General features: G+C 41.3%; 3 pseudogenes across 1 annotated transcript; all 3 read left to right on the forward strand.

The window, feature by feature from the left end:
* Window positions 1-5,923: 5,923 nt before the first annotated feature.
* LOC110069521 (uncharacterized) lies at window positions 5,924-8,394 on the forward strand (annotated as a pseudogene). The gene is made up of 3 exons (XR_016207710.1): window positions 5,924-6,379; window positions 6,546-6,600; window positions 7,051-8,394. The product of XR_016207710.1 is annotated as an uncharacterized LOC110069521 (transcript).
* Window positions 8,395-10,277: 1,883 nt separating this feature from the next.
* On the forward strand, window positions 10,278-11,256 carry LOC110069513 (uncharacterized; annotated as a pseudogene).
* On the forward strand, window positions 11,154-12,603 carry LOC149110642 (uncharacterized; annotated as a pseudogene).
* The last annotated feature ends 85 nt before the right edge of the window (window positions 12,604-12,688 follow it).

Raw genomic sequence — 12,688 nt, forward strand, 5'->3', positions numbered from 1 at the left:
GTTCGTGCCTCTTGAATGCAACACGATGAACAATACTTAGGGCCTGATTACATGGCGAATTTCAGCCCGGGCTGAAATTTCAGCCTGGTTCAGCCTGAAACAAATTCTCATGAAATCAAATTGGCGATTACATGGAGAAGGATTCATCCCGGGCCGCAATTCAGCCCGGGCTGAAAATCCTAGCCCGGTTTTTCAAACCGGGCTAGGATTTTCAGCCCGGGCAAACGGGCTAAAAAGTCTGAAAAAATCTCATGTAATCGAAACGGAATTTCTGCCCGGGCTGAAAAGCAGGAAATAAGATGGCTGCCGTTCCGAAGTAGAAGCTATCTCAGTGGAATAAAGGTGATAAAATAGAGAATCCCTCTAATTTTAAAGCTCAGATGGAATATAAGAACATCGAGACAAGGTTAAACAGCACGAGGCTGTCAGGGAGGCCATGAACTCGGCAAGCTTGAGGACATATTTTCTTTATATGCAAGTACGTCTTTCTGGCTAAGAGACAGGTTTCGTTTCAGTTCCATCATCATTGTAGGGTGTTACTATCCCAAAAAGTTAAAAATTGAGCGCCAACAAAAGGTCAAATTACGAGAGAAGCAATGCGCCTATTTTCACTATTCGTGTTATCGGCGCCATTTTGATACTCTGGAGACTTTTCGCACACAATTTCATATTTGGCGCTGAGGCTAATATTTCAGCCCGGGCTGAAGTTCGTTATGTAATCGCAACAAAATTTCACCCACCCCCTCCCCCCCAAGCCGGGCTGAGATTTCAGCCCGGGCTGGAATTCGCCATGTAATCAGGCCCTAAGATTGCTGATGAACATGTCGAAATGGCTTCGTAAACTTGAGCCATTTAAAATTACTCACTCCATTTCTACAAACAACATAGTCAACATAATACAATACACTACACTTCGCAAAGCTTCTTACCAACAGTATTAAGCTTCAAAGGCAGCTCTGTAAATCTGTTTCGGAACATGCTGAAAGATCCGGCAAAACATCCTCACGATCAAAGTCACAATCGATGGGTTTCGAGCTTTCACCTGGCAAACACCGTCCCGTCCCCTAGTAAAATAATCTCATAGGACACGGTCACAACGCATTTTCATTGGAAGAAACAACAACACATACAATTGGTCAAAAGGTGTTAGACATGTCTGCCACGCAGGACGAAAGTGCAACGCTACATCCCTTTGCGTTCGCAATGACTAAAGACTCGTCTAACTGACCCTTAAGGAAAAAACCGGCTGCCAGCAGACTATAGTCTCGTGTACGCAACCCCCTTCCACCCCACCCCCCACCCCCCACCCCCCACTCCCCCCGTCACCACCACCACAACCATTCTTAGAGGGGCGAATGTACGTGACCAAAAGCGGCTGGTAAAACTTACCCTTAGGACATTACACATGTGTACTTTGATATGAGATTTTAGACTTCTGTATGTCTTAGCTTCGTGGCTTATTGATTGTTTGTAATCATCGTGTGAGTCTTGTTATTCAAGGGCCCGCAAAGTTACACGTATACTTTTTGCCGCCAAATTGTTTGTGCCCTCCTGTTTCCTTTTGTATCAGATCATTTACAGGAAATTGAATATGGCACCGAGAAAAAATATTGTATGCAGCTCTACAGCTGTTTATACAAATCTTGATGGGAGTTGATGGTATCTATATTTCTCGGAAAGTTCTTTTGTAAGCGCCAAGCACTGTCGGCTAGTGTGGAATTAGGCTCACACAAGAGAAAATGAGGGACAGAGAGGGAGGCTCCCAGTCCAGGCCTTGGGATATGTCAATTCCGCTAAAGTTATTTTAGGGTTGCCGAAAACAGCGGGAGTGCATTTCCTTTTACGCCCGCATGATACCATTATTCTTTAGGTGATCAGGCAATTTAGTAACGGCGGTCCACGGGGAAATACGTTCTTTGGATAGAAGCGCCTTTTACGGGTACATTAGAGACTGTTGGTATTTCTGGCTGGATAAATCAATGTGGGAGATATATTTTTACATCTCCTTGGGAATAAAATGGCACATGCAGACTGGCGGAAATGTAGTTCTGAGTGGTCAAAAAAATATTCTGGCGGAGCATGTTATAAAGGTCGTGGCTGCTGTTATGGACTATGCACTGTGGCTTTTTCAAATGGAGTTTACAAGCCGATGGACTGCGACATTGATGTGGGCAAGGACAATGAGATTTTCTCCCCACACCGAAGAGAGAAAGCTTACATTAGTGCAAATTAACCGAAGGTGAAGAAAACGTGGCATGAACATGATCAAACGAAGATGACACCTCCGTTTTTTCTGGTTTTCTCTGTTGGAAAAGCAGTCAGAAGAAGTTGTCCCTTTCGCTCAGTTCAGTGTACTTTAGTTGCTGGTACAAAATCATTTTTTGTCGCTTGAATGCGAGTTGTTTTGTCGTTGAAAAGAAAGATTGTTTCTGTCGCTGATCACTACCGCGCTGTGAGTTGTTCTGCTTCTCTGTGAATTCAAATTATTTCTGCCCGGGTTTCTTTCGGTTATCGCTTCGCTCCGAGCTACAGGAGTTGTTTTGTCGCTGTATCAGTGTTCACAACTAGTTCTGTTGGTACATTCCCATGATCGCCATGCTTCTAGTTGTTTAATTGCTGTGCCGGCATTCAAAATGATTTCTCTCGCTGAGCGCTACTCTAAGGTATTTGTTATTGTATTCAAAATTATTTCTGACGGTCACTGGTCGTCCCACCTCGAGCTGTTTTGTTGCTGGAGTCCAAGTTATTTCTGTCGCAGGTCGCTTTACGGCGAGCTCTTTTCAATTTGTCACTGTACCGCTATTCAACATTATCTCTGTCGCTGATCACTGATCGCTCTGAGCTGTTGTTTTGTTGAGTTATTTTCTAGGCTGATCGCTACACTCCGAGTTGTTTTATCCCCGCTGTTGAGGTTCAAATAGACTTCTGTCGTATGGTTGGGAATTGCTTTGTTGTGATATAGTATTCAAGTTGACTTCTGTCGCTAATCGCTAGGCTTCGAGTTGTTTTGGTTCCTAGATTCAAAATATTTTAGCTACCCTCCGAACTGTTTTGCAGCTCGGCCAGAATTATATTCTCCTGTCGCTGGGTTGAGGGTAATTTTGCCTCTGGGTTCAAAAATAGTTTTGCCGTGGGAACCAAAATAGTTTTCTTCGGTGGGCTAAGATTTCTTTCGTCGATGCGTTTAGAGGTATCAGGATCGCTACAGCTTGAAACAGTATTCCATGTTATATATGTTTTCAATATCGAACAATACGATACCTCTCTGCATGTTGTTATACAAATGAAAGCAAATAAATTCTTTCTTGTTGTCACCGCTGATTTCTTTGATTCAAATTTTCAGGGGAAAAACTTTGATATTTCTTTCGCCCAGCGTTTTTATTCCTAATAGGTTGTGGTTCTTTACGCGACTCTACTGACAAAAACGTATTTCCACGCAGACCGCCCTTTAAAAATTCCCTGATCAACGGGTGAAAGGTATCATGCGGACGTCTGGGGAAATAGGCTTCCGTTTCCGTCTAAAACTAAAAATAACTTTAGTGGAATCGACATATCCCAGCCAACGCCCTCAATGTCCCTCTCTGTCCCCTCATTTTCTCTTGGCTCACAATTCTCCTCAGCGGACCAACAGTAGATAAAATGGAACCATGCTCTGTTATTGACAAATGAAGAGCTCTCATGAAAGTGGCGTTAAAATTTCACGGCAAGCAAATCCTTAGACTATCGAACGGCAACTGATAGATATGTTAATGTCAAATTATGTATGATGCGCACCGTACTATGGTTAAAATCGGCACGTGTTTTATCTACCCGCGAAAGCAGCGATCGCCCAAAAGTAGCGATAAACACAGAAGTATACATAGTTACCCACTGTTTTCCTGCTCACTTCACGACATTTTGAGTTTTTTGGGCCAAGTACAAAGTTGCTTTTAAATTAAAGGAAACCTGAAAATAGTATTTTACTAAGATAAAAGAACACCAAAGAGATTTAATAAATCATAAGGGATGAAGGATGGATAAGGATAAAGAAGATAGACACGGATTACAAATAGCGAAATTGAAAAATTTAGGCTGAACTTTTCAAGATGCGCATACCGTGACGTAGCTCCTTTAAGGCTGGTTTCCCTATGCTCCCTTCGATCGATCGCTGGAGAGATAGTTGTCTATGCTCGTTTTCTAAACGCACATATGGGTTAGAAGTACCGATCGGCGTGTCTCAGAGTAGAGGATCCACGTAGCGGACGGGCCATCTTTGTCATTCGCAATCTGTATTAATATTCCTCAATAATAACCTTTAGTTTGGTGTTTTTGTTTAATTTACTTTTTCCTTCTTGTTTGAAAGTAATTTGTTTCCGTAAGAAAGACTTTTAAAAAGATGACTTAAAATATCATGACACCGCTTCCTCAGGAAAAAGTAGATTATAGCTGAAACTCACGTCAGCGAGAAGCTACAGACATAGGTAAGTAAAGTGAAGTATGATCATCGCAGTAAATTTTCCAATTTAAGCAACTGGAAAGAAGAAGCCTGAAAAAAAAATCAGGGCTTCAACGGGATTCGAACCCGTGACCTTCGCGATACCGGTGCGATGCTCTACCAACTGAGCTATGAAGCCACACATTGGGAGCGAGGTCAATTAATTGAGTTCATATCTTCCCGTGAGTGAAATGATGTGAAGGGTTCGAATCCCGTTGAAGCCCTGATTTTTTTTTTCAGGCTTCTTCTTTCCAGTTGCTTAAATTGGAAAATTTACTGCGATGATCATACTTCACTTTCATCTACTACCGCAGTTCAAATATGAATTATTTCATATATACTTCACATAGGTGAGCAAGTGCGACACTTTTTCAGCTGAAAGTAAACTCTATCTGAATCACACGAGGCCCCTTTCTCCACGAGGCGCATGCGTAAGAAGGAATCGATGATGATGCTGATGATGGTGATCCACATCTGGATAAGAAGTTACAGACAAGGCAACGTGTTACAACAAATAGTCAGGGCTGATCCTCACGCGGGTAGAAAGTTGCAGAAAAGCGGGCATTTACAAAATATTACCCAAATACTCCGTGACTTAAAAAATTTGCAGAGGAATAGGAAAGGGTACAAAAATCGCTAATGGCTGCTGATCTGCACGTGGGCGAGAACTACACACTAGTTCAGGCGGCTGATCCACACGTGGGTTAGAGGTCGCAGACATAGCGGATGTTGAGTTTCAAAATGGTCCATAGCTGATGCTCACGTTGGTTAGAATTTTCGGTTAAGGCGTTTATTTGAACAAAACAGCCCACAGTTTATAAGGGGTTACGGATGTTAACTAGCCTGTAGCTGACTGATCCACACGATCATATGTTATCTGGTAAGATAATGAATGAATTCGTGCATTCATTTTCACTGCACATTTGGGACAAAATAGTACTAGCCGAGGGAAAGCCCGTTCTTTTGGCGAATAGTATATTCAGCGTTGCAATATTTCGATATTTTAAGCACCATTTGGACCGTATATAGCCTTGATTCTCAATTTTTGTTAAGCGACGTTTTCGCATAACATTATACAACTTCAAATTAAAACCGAGCAATGATAATGTGAGCAGATTACGAAACAAAATGTCAGTCAAATTAATATTTTGCAACTCGAAAGTGTCTCATCATCATCTAATTGTTGTGAATTTATAAACAGCGTTCAAGTCTGTTCTGCACACGTGACAGAGAATTTCTAGTTTGAGGATGGTGTTCCGCATTCTTGTTCAACTCCACGTATAATCAATCGAAGTTGAGAAATGAGCGCTTTAGACAGCGCGCAGCGGATGTCTGCAAAATCGGTAACCATAATCTCTACCTGAGATTTGCACGTGCTGTAGACAAACCGGATGTTTACAAAGATAGCTTTAATAACAATTAATCACCGAAGTGGAGGTGAATAGTGGTGGATATTTACTGATTCGCAAAGCGGCTAGGTAAATATCTACCACTTTCACTGACACTAAGGTGAATGATTGTTTTAATATATACCACACAAGCTGAAAAGCTAGCTTCTCGTTTATCGAAACAATTTCCTCTTCGGTAAACGAAGCTAAACGGGAAGGCATTTTGTTTTCCTTCACTTGTTAGGACGTGCAAAGTTCTTTGCTAATTACCACCGAGTTGACCAATCAGAACGCGCGAAAAGCACTTTTCAGTTGTGGTATGGTACCAACAAGAAATATCTGATCCCCTGACCCTCAGAAGCACCAGAAGTCCTCACGTACGTGTTGCAAAAATAGCGGATGTTTACAGAATGTAGCCAAGATCTGATCTACCGATGAAATACTGCCGGGTATATATTGAGCAAATTCGCGGCCTTAGTCATACTGTAGAAGTGATTCAACCTACCAAGGTGAGCAGGTAAGTGGAAACCTTAACGACTTGTAGGAAGAATCAAACCTTCTAATTCAGTACAATTCAGTGGTGATATACAACTAGAAAACTTTCATATTTACGTATTACTATTTGCGATACATAACATACATCTCCATAGATTCTGTGACTTCGTTGTTGACTTTCCTTTCAGAGGCGTGATGAAACTCAGACTGTTTTGTCTGCTGGTGTTGGCTGCCGCGAGTCAAGTAAGATCATCTGTAAGTAAATTGTATGACAGTATTGTTCTATTCAACTCTAGTTAATATTTACTAGCCAGTCCCCTGTTGCCTAAAGACAAAAAGTCAGACCGAAAGCAAATCTATGTTGAACGAAATGGCTTTTCGTAAAGCTTCAGTTTTAAGAAAAATGTTTAGAAGTCTCGTCAATACTGAAGACTGAAGACGAGATGTCAAAGCCCACATGTACAATTTGCTTGGAATACGCTTCATTTAACTTTCCTAATCCGCTCCTTTTTCTCGTTTTGTTATAATTACCCTTCTTGGCCAAACAGTGTCTTTTTTTTTTAGCTGGAGATACAATTTCTTATTTGGATTTTTTTTGCTTGTATTAAACTCAGTTGATCATTTTCCTTTTCATTTCACTTAGCATTTCCTTAGTGACTGTCCTAGAAAAATTGTTCAATTTCTCTATTTCAGTCTCGCGAAAATATCCACTTGTAAACAAACCATGTCAAGGCCAGATCCTGTTTGGACTACCTGAGACGTGGCAAGTTTGAAAACGGCTTCTACTGGCTTTTTGATGCCGACCATGACAAGCGATACGTGGCTTACTGTGACCTCTCATCCGAGCCGGGAGCAGCCTGGACGCTTGTCATGTCATGGAGCTTGGCAAACAAAGATTTGCCTCAATTTAGAAAACAATCTTTTATGTAAGACGCATCCGTTAACCACAACACTCCAAACTGGTACATCTACCGCCAGACTCTGGTCCGAATGAAAAGCATCCGCAGCCAATCCACACATTGGCGAGCAACCTGCAGCTTTGACCAAATGCAACAAAAATTTGATTACAGAAACTACCTCAGAGGTAAGTTCAGCGACTTGGACATCATGACATATGATGCGAACGGACAATGCTTTCTAGTTGATTATGTGAATCTTCGTGGACATACAGCGACTGGTACCACAGCACAGTTCTGGCAGCGCAAAAACATTTACCCCATCCACATCGACAGTCATAAATCCTACGGCTGTACCTTTAAACCTCTCGCTGGAGCTGTTCCAAGTGAGGATAACTTTGGTTACTACGAAAACTTTAACAAGAATTTCCGCTGCACCATGGGAGACGATCAGACAACCCAATGGTGGTTTGGTGGCTACATGGCGGACTAGCACGATTGATTTAGTCGGTATATGCGGCAGACGTGCTGTCGGGTCTACATTGGATTTGGACACTAAAAATGGAAATGTAAAACTTAAGCCTGATAGAAAACTGCCTTATCTAGTAAGATATTGAGAATCGCAATCCTTGAGGAAGTAAAAACACTAAGTAAGGAAAACTGAAATGCAAGTTAGAAGCTGACTCGTTGAGCATTGCTCTTTGACCAATAAAGATATGCCAGCAACGTTGATCTAAAGGTAGTGATGCATTATTAGTATACGGCCCTCCTGCCAACCACGTTTCGCTACTTAATTTCTAATAATTTCTAATAATGTTTTTGTTTAATTTTATTTATCTTCTCAAATTTCCTTTTTTTCTCTTATTCTCTTTTCTAACCAAACATATAATACGGTTAAAATAATCTTGAGTCCCAACGATGGAAGTTTTTCCTTCGTTTAATTAACAGATTTAAACAAATAGCAACTAAGGTTTGTAATTGAATTATGTAAAAATGAAGTTACAGTTACTGTTACTACTACTGTACGGTTTAAATGACAATAATTAATATGTCTTTCCAGAAAGAAAAACTTTGAAGTGATTTATTCATTTTTTTAATTAGGTGATCACATGCAGCTGAGTAAAATTAACGATTAATATCACTTGTGTCCAGTCTGAAGTTGTAGACTTTTCTCGAGTAGCATGTCGCGGATCACTTTGGTGGGTACAGCTACATCAAGACAATAGGCGATTTGCATGATGGCGCCATTTGACTACAACCACCAGAATCCTTCATTTTTTCTGTTTCTTATGCTAATCAGGGCAATTGTCATTTAAACCCCACTGGTAATTTAAAATTTAAATAATAAAGAAAAAACGAAAGGAATTCTGGTAGTTGTAGTCAAATGACGACAACGTGCAAATCTGCTATTGTTGAATGCGGAACTTTGCAGTCATTGTTCTTGAATCTGCTTTTCTCGTTCCTCTCCTGAGTCGCGGTCATGGAGTTCTTCAGTGCGCTAATTTGCGGTACGTGAAGTTCTTTATTTCGCATTTCGGTCGACCGGCTTCCTATGACTGTGATTGCTAATCTAAGTAGTGAGTGCTCCTTCAGTTTCCTCATTTTAATAGTGTTGATGGTATTTTTGTTCAAAGGGAATTTTTTTTGTACGCCTGGTATCAATCGATCGATTACGGAAAGACAAAAACGGGCCATTCGTTTTGTGTTCTTTTGGTCGCTTTTCCAAATTTCTTCTTCACTCTTCCAGTGCATTTTCGCTTAGGCATTTCCCTTAGTTCTTCAATAAACCTTGAAAAATAATGGCAAAGCAAGGTTCTTCTCCCTTGCCAAGCGACTAGAAAACAAATCATTGTAAAGTAAATTTGCCCTCACTAGAAGAGAAAATTAAGAAAATATGCTCTCTTTCTCGGCCGATGAGAATTCAGCAATTTGCTCTCTATCTTACAACGTTTATAAATTACCTGTCTTCCATACTGAAAATGACATTGAATCCACTTAATTTACTGCAAGCTGTGAGAAACAAGTATCACGGCTGCGGTCTGGATAAAGCGCGTAGACGTGTGTTAGTAATCGTATATACCTGTTTCGAGAAAGGATGTCGGATGAAAGCGTCAAGCCAATGCGTCAAGATCGAATGGTGGTCTGGGCACTCATTGCCGGGAATTTTGCATGTCCATGGAGAGGAAAACTACAAATTTGTATTTTTGCACGTGAAGTACTAGCGAGGATAAACTCGATTTTCCACTGATAAGACCATTTTTCTGTAGCTTCTCTTTCACCGTTACATGACTTTTAGTTGAAAATTCATCTAAAATTCAGGTGGCGAAAAGAGTCACAAGTCTGAAGGAAAAAAAAAACGTACGAACTGATGTTTGCCATATTGAGGAAATTTCTCCATATCGCAGAACTTATTACCAAGGTTGATATATAATGTACTCCACAACAGACTCCTCGTAAGATATTGTGATTGCTGCACACACCATTAGTGGACGCTGATTATTTACAACCTAACAGGGATGAGAGTCCAAACTTATAAATCCAGGATGGAACTTGACCAGGTTGGGTCTCGAAACAGTTGTCCACGGTTCCGTCTTGGCTTTGCACCATATCAGCCTTTCTTGGTTATATTTCTATTTTTAGCCTATCAGGTCTATCACAGATCCTTCGTACTATAAACAGCATTTTCGTTTGCGGTCCCTTGCCATGTTTGTATTCTGTTAAATCTGACATGGCAAAGTCTCGCGAACTCTGATTCCTAGACAGGAAATACATCGCTCACAAACTCTCTGAGCTCTCTTGTTATACAAAGCTCCGTCGTTTTGAGTTCACCCAGAAACCCAGAGATACCTTGTGTAGGACCAAACTACCCCGACACAATTTATTCAGCAACTTACCTTTCTCAAATCTCACGAGAAACTGAACTTGTTTTCTCTGCTGATTTTAATCACCCTGGGCAAAATAAAATCGGTAATATTTTTTATCTGTATCCACATGCATCTAAATCCCCCAACTCCACTAAAACATAATGGTAATGAAGAGCAATGCTGATTTGGTTCGTTACAAGTTTCTTTTTCTGTTTCAGTCCCCCGATAATATCCACTTGCAAATAAACAGTTTCATCGTCCGATCCTGTTTGGACTACTTAGGGCATGGCGAGTTCAAAAAACGGCTTCTACTGGCTTTTTCATGAGCAGTTCAAACGATACGTCGTTTACTGCGATTTTTCATCGGAGCCCGGGGTAGCCTCGACCTTAGTCATGTCATGGAGCCGGAAAAATAAAGATTTGCCTGAGATTAAAAACAAGGCTTTCATGCAAGACGCGCCAGTTAATCAAAACACACCAAACTGGTAAGTTACCGCCAGACTCTGGCTCGCATGAAGAGCATCCGTCGTCGATCAACATACTGGCGAGCAACCTGCAGCTTTAACCAAATGCAACAAAAGATTGGTTACAGAGATTACCTCAGAGGCACGTTCAGCGACTTTGACATCATGACATTTCTTGGTGACGGTCAATGTTTCCCTGTGGATTATGTGAATATACGTGGATATGCAGCAAGGGTTACCACAGCACAGTTCTGGCAGGTTCAGGACGGTTACCTCGTTCACATCGACAGCCAGTCTACTGGCTATGCCTTTAAACCTAACGCTGGAGCTGCCCCAAGTGAAGATAACTTTGGTTACTACGGTCACTTTAACAAGAATTTCCGCCATGGGAGATGATCAGACAACTCAATGGTGGTTTGGTGGCTACATGGCTAACTAGGCGATTCAGTTAGTTGGTAAATGCGGAAGATGCATTGTCGAGTCTACTTTGGTTCTAGACACTGGTAATTTGCCCTATTTAGTAAGATATAGAGAATCGCGATCCCTGAGGAAGTAACATTAAGTAAGGAAAAATGCAAGTTAGAAGCTGACATTAAGCAGTGTTCTTTGTAAGTTAAAAAAGTAGCAACGTTGATTTAAAAGTAGCGGTGCACGATTTAAATAATAATAAACACGTCTTTCAAAAATGAAAAACTTTGAAGTCTTTTATCTACTTACTTGAAGACCCTCTGTCACTAACGAGTTTCTTGTTTGTAATAACATATAAAAATTACCTCCAATACTGGATACAAATGATATCAAATCCACTCGATTTGCTGCAAGCTGTGCGAGGCAAATGTCACGTAGTGGCTTTCAAGTGAAACGCCAAATGCCACAAGAAAGTATCGACAACCGTTCATTTTTAAAGTAGATGTACAGTGGTCCAAAAGATCGCTTTAATTTTCAACGTTTTCCAAAATTAAGGGTATTTTGACCAAACAGCCGTGTTACTCGAGACAGCACAACAGCCCTTTGATTCTCAATTTCCGTACTGTCGTTTTCACGTCACATTTTGACTAAGCTCCATGTTAGCATTTCTCCACAACTTCACGGACAATCAGTAGAAGTTGAGAAGTACGTACTGCAGACAGTGGATGCTTTCAAGCTAAACCTCAGGCGCTGTTGCATTTCGTCGGTAACTAGCAAGGCGGTTCTTGTCCGACAACTCCACACGCTCCGCGCCCAGACCAAGGAGGGACGCCTGGGCACGAGGCAGATTTTAACATAGATTAATTATTTAGTTTTGTCAATTTCTAAATTTCAGTTTCGTCATGGTATCTATTTGCAAGTAAGAAACCTTAAAGCCCGATCCTGTTTGGACTACCTACAACAAGGCAATTTCGAAAGCAGCTTCTACTGGCTTTTTGATGCATCAGATCAGCGGTATGTAGCTTACTGCGATCTCGCATCTGAGCCGGGCGCAGCCTGGACCCTAGTCATGTCTTGGGACATAACATCCAAAGATATACCGCAGTTTAAATGCAAGGCTTTTATGCAAGCCGCACCAATCAACCACACAACTCCAAACTGTTACAGTTACCGCCAGACTCTGGCTAGCATGAAGAGTATCCGCAGTCGATCCACATACTGGCAAGCAACCTGCAGCTTTGACAAAATGCAGTGGAGTATGTCCAAAATGGGAACGGTTTAATAGTTACAGAGATTACCTCAGAGGCAAGTTCAGCAACTTTGATATCATGACATATCATGGTCACGGTCAGTGTTTACCAGTGGACTATGTAAATATCCGTGGAAATGCAGCGAGTGCTACCACAGCACCGTTCTGGCAGGTGCGTGACCGTTACGCTCTTCACATCGACAGTAATCACACTGACTGCGCGTTCAGACCATAAGCTGGAGCTGTTCCAAGTGAGGACAACTTCGGCTTCAATCAAGTTGTAAGCGAGATTTTAGCTGCACCCTTCATAATGATGGGACAACTCAATGGTGGTTCTGTGGCTACATGACTGACGGTAAAGTCGTTCTTATGATAGAAACACGGTAAACACATTTTTGTTTTAATTTGTTTGTGATTATTAGCCAACAGGAAACTCGGAACTTGTTTAGT

This window comes from Orbicella faveolata, unplaced genomic scaffold, assembly GCF_042242905.1.
Source record: "Orbicella faveolata isolate gen_17 unplaced genomic scaffold, um_ofav_v1 contig_24, whole genome shotgun sequence".
NCBI classification, from domain to species: Eukaryota; Metazoa; Cnidaria; class Anthozoa; order Scleractinia; family Merulinidae; genus Orbicella; species Orbicella faveolata.